This window comes from Haemaphysalis longicornis, unplaced genomic scaffold (genome assembly GCF_048455015.1).
Source record: "Haemaphysalis longicornis isolate Haplotype H1 unplaced genomic scaffold, Haemaphysalis longicornis Haplotype H1 scaffold_5, whole genome shotgun sequence".
NCBI lineage: Eukaryota > Metazoa > Arthropoda > Arachnida > Ixodida > Ixodidae > Haemaphysalis > Haemaphysalis longicornis.
The window spans coordinates 89,413,859-89,426,247 of record NW_027526385.1 but is presented as its reverse complement, the minus strand read 5'-3'; positions in this window follow the sequence as shown (position 1 = coordinate 89,426,247).

The window sequence follows — 12,389 nt, the reverse complement described above, 5'->3', positions numbered from 1 at the left end:
GTTATGAGGCAGACGTCTATCCGGTTGCGCCAATTTGACACGGCGGAATAAGTTTGAATTTTGGACTTTGAGTACGACTCAGGCAGAATAGGCGAAGACTTCGCGTTTTAATCACCTTTTCCTAAGAAAGGGGTTTTGAATTTTTAATTGTGTTGGCATTAAGACTGGAGGTGGTCATTCGATCTGATAATGGGAAAATTTCGTGCACTTTCGCTATTACCCAATCCCACCGCGCCAACAAACGTGGCCTATGACAGTGTTTTGGCAACATTGGGCATGTACATGCATGTATACCTCTGCGCGTGCATGTAGATCTGCATGAGAACAATCACATTTCCTCCTACATGCCTAGTAAATATGTCTTGTGAAATTCGCATGAGTAATGCTACATTTTCACGTGTAAAGGGGCATGAATATTAATTCTAAGCATGGAGGGTTTAGTTTTTTCAGTCCTGAGTCGCCATATTGAAACCCGAGTAGTGAAGCTTAGGTTGATCTACGGCGGACGTGCCCAGAAGCACTTCTGTCACCTGCCGGGCAAATGAGCCGAAACTTGCGGCAACCTTGTTTTTTTAACGAAGCACAATGCAAGAATGACGGCTACAACAGCCTTCCGTCTGCTTGTGTGAAACACACAGCAAAGACAAATGAAGGGGCAAAAAAAGTCGAAAGCAGTAGCGAGATGCGGAGAAGCGCGGAAGTTGCCAATTGCATTTCAGAGCTTAGCATCACGCCCTGAGGATACGTCCGATATATATATTTACGCGTCCCGCGTTTATTACTCACACTGTCTTTCCTCTCTTTCACTTCCTTTCCCTCTATGTCTTTTTTGTTGCCCTGGCCATCTGAGACGAGGGTTCCGGAACATGAAGAAGCAATCCTCCAGACTTTAGCCTGTCTCCATACATTTATATGGAGGGCTACATCGGCTGTCTCACTCTGAACTAAACAAGCCAAAGCTTTGGTCAGCCAACCACATCGGTGCAGTCAGATGAAGAAAGCATCGCGTTGTGTGCAGCCGACCATCGCCTGCAAACGCCATTCGAAACGCCGTCACGGGTACGTCGTCCAAGCTCTTTGATCTCGGCCTCTTTTCTCGCTCTCTACGTATACATTCCTTTTTCTCCTACCAGGGATTCTTGTCGCCCTTCTTTTTCCCGCGCTTCATACACGGACCTTAGCCAGTCAAGTAGGTGTACTACTGCGGGAACGCTCGGAATCACCAACCCTGTTCCGTTGCGTTCCCCAAAAATGGCGTCGCTTTCACGGCTGTCCGTCAGCGCTCGGAATAAAGGAAGCCTCCCACTGAAAAAAAAAAACTCTCCTCTTTTCCTTTCTCCGTACTCTTCATCCACAAAGAAATAATTTCCTGTGCTTCGCAACATGCGGCGAAGGGCTTCTCCTCTCTTATTTAATTTGTCCTGTGCTTGTCGGACAGAGACACGGGGTTACGTCGTTCGTGAGTCTTTCCTAGTACGTCCTCGTTTCTTGTTGTTGGCCGTTGCGCAAGAGGTGTACCTGTCTTTAAGGCTTGAGGGCGAAAGCCTTGATTGGCGATTGCCGACTTGTACGAATTGCATGAATTTATCTTGTCTGTTGGGCAACAACTCATAGTTTGAGCAATATTTTTCTTTGAAAAATAGGAAAGGAAGCGTGGCCCGGTCAAAATTCAATAATAGCATGAGTATTTCTTTCTTACCTTTAACAAAACAAAGCGGGCTCTATTATGTAATTTCAAAATGACACCGTAGACATATTAACGGTTTCTTCAATTATTGAGCTCCGCAAACATCCACTGGCAGGACCGAGGCAGGAGAAAAAAATCGGGCCATTTCCACTAACGTAAAACCTGGGCAGGGGCGAAGCATCCAGTGTATTAGTGTGTTCATAGATTGTAAGTCTCTGCCTTGCCCCATGGCACGCTCTGAAATACGCGACATCCGAATTACGAATACGGAGGAGAAGTAAAATTTGGAACACAGAACTGAAAATTTTGAAGTTGAAGCGAGTACGGAGCGAAATGAAGCAAGCAAGTATGCACGAACGAAAGACGAGTCTCCCGGTGTATTCTTTTAGAACGCGTTTTTCCGCATGGAGATGCAACTTTCTTGCACGAGGCGTTGGAAAACAAGTGTCCCGGTGTGTTAGTACCGTTACCACATAAGAATGCGATGACAAACGACGACGACGATGACATGAGACGCCGACAGCCCGAGCTCCTCAGGTGCTTCGCCCCTAAAAAAAGAAGCGCTTTCATATGGCCATGTCCTCCTATCTGCGCGCCTAACAGAATGGTGCCTAAGTAAAAGCTAAACTTGGAATAAAACTGAACATTGCCATTGGACTTCTGTCTATCGCAAATGGGCCTGCGCTATTTTGCTCGCCATCGAACACCCTACCCATCACCATAAAAGTAACTTCCCAAACAGCAAGTTGCAAACACTACGTAAAAAAATTAAACAGGTCGTTCTGACGGTGTTTCAGGTAATGAGGAACCTATTAATTAAAACTAGTGCATCCCTCCGTCTAACGGTGACGATGGTTGAACGGAAAGCTATCTCGTGAGGGATTCCTTGGTTGTCGTTTGAGTTTAGACTATGACTCGCACGCAGTCTGGACTTTTGGTCAGATTGGCCGCGAATTTGACCCTTCGCCATTTGATTTTTTCACGAATAAGGCTTCGCTTTCAACTGTCGTCTTCGTTATAGTAAGCAAGGCATGATGTTGCTGTCTAATTTTTATGTCCATGCACCCCTCTCCGAATCCGAACTGCTTCGGCCGTTCCGGAATCGCGCACAATAAAAAAACAAGTGCCGGAGTGGCGAAAACAAATAGACGCCTGTTCACAACGCCAGTGACCCAGGTTCGATTCCAACCATGGAAAGCGTTGTCATGTTTCTTCACTTCACCCACGATCATCATCATCGTCAGAAAAAGTCGGATTTCTTACGAGGAGTATTGGGTGGACTGCAGGCGACATCAGTGAGAGGCTGAAATGTTAGCTTTCTAAATCGCGCAGGCGCACCTGGCGCGAGAGACCATTTCTATCATTTCGTGAAACAAGCCTGCATCATATAACTAGTGCCAGTTTATTTTCAAGAGCTTGAACTCCACGCAGATAGGGACAAAGGGACAACGTCCTCATATTCCCAAACAGCGAGCAGGGAGGCATGGCCACTTGAAGCAGCAACAGGGGCCACGTTGCTTGGGACAGCGACAGCACGTGACAGCATCACCATTCACTGTTTTCTCATTTCTGCACACCTCACGTGTAGTTATTCGGATCTCGAAGGCTTGAAGAATAGAAACGCATTGCCGCCACCAGAGATCACAGCGCGAGCCTGAGTCTTTTTGCTTATGTCTTGTTTCCGTTGCGGTTTCTTCTGCTGGGGCCGACATCTTTTTTGGTGTTTGCGTTCAATAGATTCTATTAGAAGCAATTTCTTCCTCATCATTTGGTTTGTTTTTGTAATAACCAAACCCGCTTGCATTTTTGATGAAGAGAACACTGTTTCTTTCGGTTATGTATTGAACTTTGGCCACAGGTTTCTTGTGCGCTGTACAACAGAAAACATATAGGAGCCATTCCAGCAATGTTTACAATTTGGAAAGGTCTTGCCTGCATATACATCCTGTTCACGAGCCTTGTTATTGAAGGCACTTCTTTGAAATAGGCACTGACCATTGCTTAAAAGAAAAGACGGGGTGCGAAGCCCGGTGCTTAAAACGCGGTGCAGAAAAAAAATGAACGCAGAAAACCTACTTAGATTTGTCAGCATACGCTTTGCAAAGACAAATTTCCGAAAAAAATACGGCTTAGAACATTCCCTACGCCCGCATTACTGAAGCAACATCTTTCTACGACCTTTCATGTGTATTCACACGTTATCATCATCATCAACTTGTCTATGCCCACTGCAGGCCAAAGGCCTCTCCCTAGACCTCCAATTATTATCACAGTCCTGGGCCATCTGCGACCAATTTATCCCCGCAAACTTCTTGATCTCATCTGCTCGTTAACCGCCTGCCGCCCCCTGCCACGCTTGCGTTCTCTAGGGATCCAATCTGTTACTCTTACTGACCAGCGGTAATCTTGCCTTCACATTACACGCCCTGCCCACGCCCATTTCTTCTTATTAATTTGTACTAACATGTACTTAGCAGGTGTTTGTTCCTTGACCCACTTCGCTCTCCTCTTGTCCCCTAATGTTACACCTATCACTGTCCGTTCCAGTGCTCGCCAAGTCGTCGCACATACGCCCGCGTAACCCAACTTTTCAGCAATCCAATATATATTCAAACCGCTCTTCAAAGATAATGAGAAATATTTGCATAAAAAATTTCTGCGTTGCTACCATTTTAATTTACTTTTCCGCGCCTTAAGAGCCAGGCTTAAAATACTCGCTAAAGCGCTGTGCACTACTTGTAGTTATCATGTCGTGTTAACACTAGATAAGACCATTTTCATAGACATAATCAGGGTTACGCCGTCACTTTGTCCCTGGAGGAAAAGGAGCTCCCTAAGAAATGGCTTCTGCCTCGCAGCTTCCTTACTCTCGCCACCGAGACAACAGGCCGAGAAGCTGTCTTTTGCCATTCAGTACTTGTCCCGAAGGAAACTCCCCTCTGTTTCTTGCAGCGACTTCAAAAGTGCTTGTCAATGCGACGCACACCTGATGCGGTGATTGTGCCAACCCCGCGTAAATAGCTTTTTTTGTGTTTGATTTGCTTGAAGAACTTGTCTGTTGTTTTGTGAAGACGCCAACAGGTCCCCGAGCTCCATTTACTCCGTGTTCTGGTCAATTGAGCCTCTTGTCGAGACTGGATGCCTTGTTAATTGAGCAGGATACGGTGTTTTCTTTTCCGCTGCATGGGATGTAGCAGCCAGAAGACAGATCACTTTTGATTCCTCGTCAGGCAGCTCCGGTGTGTTCTCCGGGCTTTTTTTTTTTATTTTTGTGAGACATTTATATTTTGGGCCATTCAAACCCCGCCATATATTTCCTTCTAATGTTCAAGCGCTTGCTTATGGCGTAAAATGAAGGGCAAGGATTCGTCCACGGTCGCTTTTCTTACTACAGGTCATATTTTCGCACGCTTGAACGTCTATAACAGCCGAGTACCACCTCGAACACAAACACATATAGTGTGGCATCGTTTCGCAAGCATATAATGGCGTAATCTGAATTTAGTAGTTAGCTTGGAGCTTGGGTTGGGACATTTTTGTTCTAATTATTTTATTGTCCCCATCCTTCAGGTGTTTTACCGACACCGCGTTCCTACCATACAACAGGTTAAAAATTTCGTAGGCATTATTCAGAACTGCACCACTCTCTGCTGAGGATGTTCAGTGTTGTTCCGCAACAAATTGCTAATCCACGGAGAGAAAGCACGACTCTATCGATCTACGACTGCCTGGACCTCGGCTGGAAGTATACGAGCACGCTATTAGTGCCCAGCTGGCCCCCATTAGTGGGTCTTCTCCTGCTGAGTGCATGTACATGCCAGCAGCACTTTCGTTGGTTTGCACAGCAAGCTCGCCACTCTTCCACCACTCTGTCACCACACGCCACTTAACTGTCCATTCTTAGAGCCACAAAACAGCCATTAAAGCCCTTTATCTAGTGTCGCTTGCCAGGCTATGACACGCTTTCTGGGTGTACAGTACATCGAGCGCTGGCCATGTTCGTTAATCTCCGCCCACACGAAGACCGCACTCGACGGGGCAGCCACTTTTCTCCGGGCTGAAGTTTTACCACGAGGACAGTGAAACCAAGCGGCAGTAGCCCAGGTGCAAACACAGTGCAGAACGAAATGAAAGCCCTTCGATCAGTAAGACATATAAATCTCTGTTTGGTTCCTGGCTAATAAACCCGGATGGATTTATTTGCCACGAACCAAATATTCTACCTCAAAGTAACTGAGATAGAACTGTGGGCCCTCTTTAGCGGCTGATTATAGTGCCTCTAGTGTCGAAATTAAAGCGAACCAGTATATGACGTTTCATCTTCGCAGCGCATAAAGAACGGGACAAAGGGGAGGATAACGCTGGACAAGCGCTGAACCAAAACTAAAATGTTTTATTAAAGACGCACAAATACAAAGGCATTGAAGGTATAAAACAAAAATAAAAACTTGACACATAAACCCATCAAAAGCAACTGCGCAGGCAGACGTTCTCATGTTCCGCTGTCATCAATATATGCAAATTCTGCATCTAAAAGCGACAAAGACGGTGCGATAACACACGAGTCAGACATTTTTCGAATTTTATATGCTTGTACTACTTCAATCGACTTTTGGTCACCGTGCCGGAACAGTACTGTCGTACCATGTAGGAAATGCGTACAATCACAATCACTGCAATGGGTGGAAAGATGACCTGAAGGCACTCCCTTAAGTGAACTGTCATGCTCCCGCAAACGAACATTTAAGCAGCGGCCCGTTTGGCCAACATGAAAGCGACCACATTCGAGAGGAATGCAATAGAGCACGTTTGATTTGCAAGGAACAAAGTGTTTTTCGTGTTTGACATCTCAGCTGTTAGCTCGGCCCGTTACACTAATACTCTTTTTGATGGGGGGACAGATGCGGTTCAACATATTTTTGGCCGAGAACACCACAGCGACGTTTTATCTGCTCCCCACTTTTTTTTCAAACGGTGTGAAACATTGTGCAGTTACGGGATTACAACGATCTCCTTCTTTTTTTTTTGACCACATCAGATGCTGGAGACAAATTTTTCTTTGCCAAATACAACAATTTACGACAGGCGCCTTCACTTGTGTATTGTATACAAAGCACAACGGCAAACCCCCGAACATCCTACCAAACTTCTTCCTCTTACTCTTATCTCTATATTGCTTCGTTCTTTTATTTTCTGTTACTTTACAATATTTACCCCGCCCTCACCTTTCAATCTACAGAAATCCTTCGTCAACACTAAAAATTCGCTCAAAAATTCCAGGTAAGCGGAGTTTTGAATTAAGCGAAATGCAGAAAAATTGTGCCCAGGTCACTGAAATAAGAGCTAGTTCTTGGAACAAACGCTCCACTGCACGGGGGAGTCTTCGGGATAAAGGCAAAATCTTTCGCGGGAAAAACGAATTTTTATTTTTGCGGAAGAAAGAACTGCGCGATTTTCGCCTGTTTCGCGTTCGCATCTGGTCCCAGAAAATCGTTCTGTAGATGCGCAATGCATCGCATGAACTGTTGATGGGCACAGTTACATTCTACCTCGTTCGCTGTAGGCGCAGCATATTTCTTGTTTCTGCCGTTGTAGGCACGTCTCGAGGCTTTTCGTCGACCGTATGATTAGCTGCGTCAGCCACAGCTATCTCAATGATGTAGGCGTCGGAAGGTATTCCGGCAACGGGCACATTTTATTTATTTATTTATTTTATTACCCTAAGGGCCCGTGATGGGCATTATCTTGGGGGGGAAGGGGTTAAAAACAAACACAACACTATTTCACCATTGAACGAGGCGTGACATTCAGAGTACAACCATCATTGATCGTTCTTCATCGTGTCTTTCTTTGTTTAACAGGGCATGTATGAACGCAAATAAGTTAGCACTGCAACAGGGTTATGTATAAGGTGCTAGCAAGAGCAACCTGTAAGATCAAAATCGACCGTAGTCAAATAGCAAAGCATACGTACAATAAAATCAAACATTTCCAAACTTTGTGCACGTTACAGTGTTACACTATATAGACAACTTCAACTGCAAAAAAAAAAGCACATTTTAAAACACTTTTTCAACAAAGCAGTGAGTGAGGCTTACTGGTCAATATTTTGGGTGATAAATGAATGCAACGCGGGTTGAAAGGAAGGTGATTCTGTCAGATGAACAAGACTTGCTGGGAGCAAGTTCCATTCCTGTATTGATAAAGCAAGCGGGGGAGCCCCAACTCCGCCAAACTTGTAAAGCGCCAACTCCGCTTTAATTTGCTGTTCACAGTCACATTCGGTGCGTAGTGGCAGCTAAAACTTATCAGCTGGCTGCAGCGGACTTCCCCTTGTGTCCTCTCGGTCAACATTTGAGATTGCCGTGGACCCCGAAAAAATGTTTCTACATAAAGGAGGGCAAATACATAGCTCCTGTGGCAGCTAAATGCACCGCGAGAAAAGGTTAGACCTACTTGATATTTCGAGATATCCGAGTTCAATAATCGTGGGCAAACAATCAACTCAAGCAGCGCAGGACAGGAGGTGTTGGATGTCACTGGGGGAGGTCTTCGTCCTGCAGTGAACCTAAGTAGGCTGAAGGGATGATGATGGTGCTGAGTTAACGAAGTATTACTGTATTTCTATGTCTTCTTCAACCTGTTGCTCCTCCTTTATACTTCCCCTTCGCTGTATATATGCACATATTCCCCGTTATTCGTCCTCTCCCGTACCGTATTTTTATTTTCCTTTTCTCCCCTGCACACTCGGCCACTGTCCTTTCCTTCTCTCATCCTCTTCGTTTCCCATTCTCACAAAACGCCTGTGCGTCTTCCGCCCAGTCATAAGATACGGGGATGAGGCAATTATGCATGCCTGGGCCTTGGTAATTTAGCGAGGGCTGTGTTGGGCGTGTACTGTCGTAATGAAGTGTACCTCTTGTCATAATTGAGAGCGTTTAGTTTCACATGGAGTAGCGCACACATAAACCGGTTTTAAAAAATGCCTGCGGTATTTCTTTGATTGTCCCTGCATACAAGGAATAGCTGCATCGGATTACGAACTGCGGATTGCTTGGTGGTCGAGGTGGAGTTTCGGGCTCATATTATAATCCGCGTATTGTGACAGTGACAAGAGACGCCTCGGGTGTGGGAGCAACGTTTTTGAAGGATTAGTTGCTGTTGGATTGCAGGCATTCGTGATTTCTTGGGGCATTTCCACTAATTTACTTCGCTTACGTGAAAGCCATGTGTGCAGAATTTTCGGTTGAGCGCGTGACCATACCTGTGTTTTTAGTGTGAAGATTCTTTTCAAAAGTTGTTTAATAGTGTGCACTTTTTTCCGCACCATAATTTATGTATTTTTTTCCTCCTCAAAAGGTGCAAAAAATCAAGGAGAGAACTAAAACTGGCTTCAAGATATTTAAAAGAAGACGCAACGTCTGCCTGTAGCGGAATAACATGAAAAATTGGTGAAACCGTGTCCATAGTTCAAACCTCGGGGAGGAACTTGCCCTAGAGCTCGTTTACAACAATCATCTGCCGCCCATTCCACCTGTCGCCGAATGGTACTCTGGCTGCAGCAAGTGGCATGAGGACACCAAGGGGTGCAATAACGCGCACCCCTGCAGTCACAAAAAAGCTGTGTAACATCATAATGTATCCTAGAATTTCAAACAGTTTCCATGCACTTGAATTCAGACAATTTAAAGCCAACTACTGTACCTACAGCGTAAGTGCGCTCAGCGCAGACATACATGAATACAACAAACTTTTGCCTGAATGTGAGACAAGTCGAGAAACCAGGGACGACAGACGAGGATGCACGGACAAATCGTTGTTCTTGTCTGTAGTCACGTAATATCCCCGTAAGCACTGGTCAGTCGTCTCGTGTTTATCGCGCTGCTTCGCACTCTGACATGTACCGACTGGCCCACTTACAATTTCCAACTTATGCATAATTTTAAGGCGACAACGCAAGATTACTTAAACACCCTTCACTACTACACCCAGGAAGTTGGCCGAGTAACTGCAATTGTGGCACTGAAATTCTGGCACTGTGTCACTGCAATTGTGCCAGAGGTAATATGGTCACGTGCTGCCCTGTCACTTGTCACCGCTTTTTTCTCCCCTTTCCACCTTTCTTCCTCTTTTCATGATGAACGCTATGAAGATTGGCTGAATGTAAATGAATTTTCCTGCGAAAATAATTTTGATGGTATTTAGCAGATTAACCTGGATAACGTGGTGGTGTTACACACCGATGTTAGTCGTAGCGCCGCCAAAGAAGTACCTAGCTTTAAAAAAAGATTGTTAACCTTCTATTGTACTTCTGTGGTGCTAGTCTCACATATTTAAATAGGATTCCCTCGTAATTTCTTCTCTTCTATTTGTTCACAAATATGCCACCCTTCGCAACGCTCGCGCCATCTTTTGAGACCACTTCTTTTGGTTGTGCTTAGAACAGCACGAGGGGAAATCTCTTGTTGTAGTGTTTGCTCTTATCTCAACCTTTCTACACCATTTGTCAAGCGTTGTTTTTCTTATGCTATAGTAAGAACCTCTACAACGTGCATTCCTAAATAAAATAACGCTAATTTCTTAAATTTTGTTCTTATATATTGCTCTAAATAGGCCGGCGTTTTTCTTTGCGCGGGATAATGTTGATATGTGGTAACAATGTCACCGTTTTAGCAGTTTGGAACTGCCTTGCCTATATGTGCGCTATGTTCAAGCATGCTTAGTCCTGTTTTTCGGCCCGGAGGTTCAACCGACAGACAGACAGACGGACAGACAAACGGACAGACAGACAGACAGACAAATTTTCGCATTTATTTAGCTCAAGAGTCCACCCACGGCTTTCCCGCTAAACTGGCGCTGACATATTTCTGCCACCGCAACGCTCTTTTCCACATCGACAGTCTAGGAAAGCAAAAATGGTATGAATCGGTTCATTCGACAGACAGCTCGTGCCATCCGTGCACGCGTCGCGCTTGTTTGCGGAACTCCCCTTCATCCACATTGCTGAACAGCGGGATCAGTCGTTCGACGAAACGCCCGTCGTAGCAGCGCAGGAAAACAGCAAGATCGCATGGCGAGAGTAGAGTATCCCGGCAATATCCGTACGGAGCGAGCCGAGCCAAGCCAAAACGAAGCCGAAAGTGCCCAGCCAGCTGTACTCGCCTGCCTTGCTTCCTCCCTTTCCATTCCTGTTCGCTGTTCGCCAACCCTCAGTAGGCAGTTTTTACAACGTCTTTTTGCCTAGGACCTTTACCCCCCTCAAATCACGCTACTGTTTGCGTTTTTTACGGTAGCACAGCCCCGATTCATAAAACAGGCGAACGCTGTAACCGTTGTGCATGCGGCAAAATTGCGTTCTTTAGAAGCTACAAAGAACAAATTTGACAGAAAAATGAAAAAAAAAGCTTTCTGAAAACAAGGAAAGTGAGTTCACCGTGATGCATGTAATGTTAGGAGGAGAGCTATGAAAACTCATTTCGCTCGAGCCGACAAACCAATACGTTTAACGATATATCGTGCTTAGGAATAAAAGCAACGTTTTATTTTCAGAATTATGGGTAAAAGTTGTTTATTTTTTTGATGAAAGGAACGAAATGTGAGCGGAGTGTACCACGGCCTTTTACCCACACACACGCAAATGGCGAATTGGATTTGCCCAATGGCGAGGGGTGTCTCGTGTAGCTGCGCCTTGTGCTTTGAAGCACGACGCACCTCACAGACCTACGGACCGCAAGTGGGAGTGAATATCTCTAAACATAAATTGTGCGCTATGGCGCCGTCGATAACATTGGGAACACTGTGAAAGCTTATCGAAGCACAACAATGGAAGGAGAAATAGCCTACAAGTGAGCAAAGAGAGAACAATACGACCGAAAAAGCTTTCTCGCTTTTAATTTATGTTTATTTTCAGGAACATATCGTCGATACTATTATCTCAACACCAAGCAAACCCGAAAGCATCAGTTCGCAGCACTAATAAAAACGTTTGACAGAAAAAGGCGTCCCTCGAAAGTTTGAGAAAACCTAATTGAAACAAAAAGCAGTATCAAATGGCAGCTAACATTATAGAATGTAAGACGGGGAGGAAATAGGACACTCGCTCCTGCCTACAGCCCCTTGAACTGAAATTGCGTCATTGTTACGAAATTTATCGAGCGATGGCACCGGTCCCGGCAGCTGTGCGTTTCAGGTGCGGAGCACCTTAGGACTGCACAATGTCCGTCCGCGTCCGTGCGCATAGCATTCACAATCGCAAGAAATCGCACTGGCACCGGCACCCCCAGAATTCGAGACATGATTCGCTGGTAGCGCTACGCGTAAACACGAGATGGCGCCGTGGTGCACCGCGTATATATACGGGTTCCGGAAGTCCCACACCCTCTTCCCGCCATGGACGGAAAGAACGTAAGAAGCGTCACTCTGCTGCTCAACGACTACGAAGACAACGTGGTTCCCCGGATACGAAAGCGCCGCAAGCGGAGGCAAAGCGACTAAAACCGAATGACGGTCCGGGCGCAAATCGAAGGTCACTCGGGGCGCAACTTGGATGTCATTTCGAGTCCCCGTACTCCTCACCCTCGCCATCATCCACGGAGTAGAGATGCTGCCATTTTTTGTATGTTTTTAGGCAGGCTCGTCAACACTAAAGTATCACCAGTTTACGGCAGCAATTTCATTACAGCCGTATGTTTTTTTGTTGTTG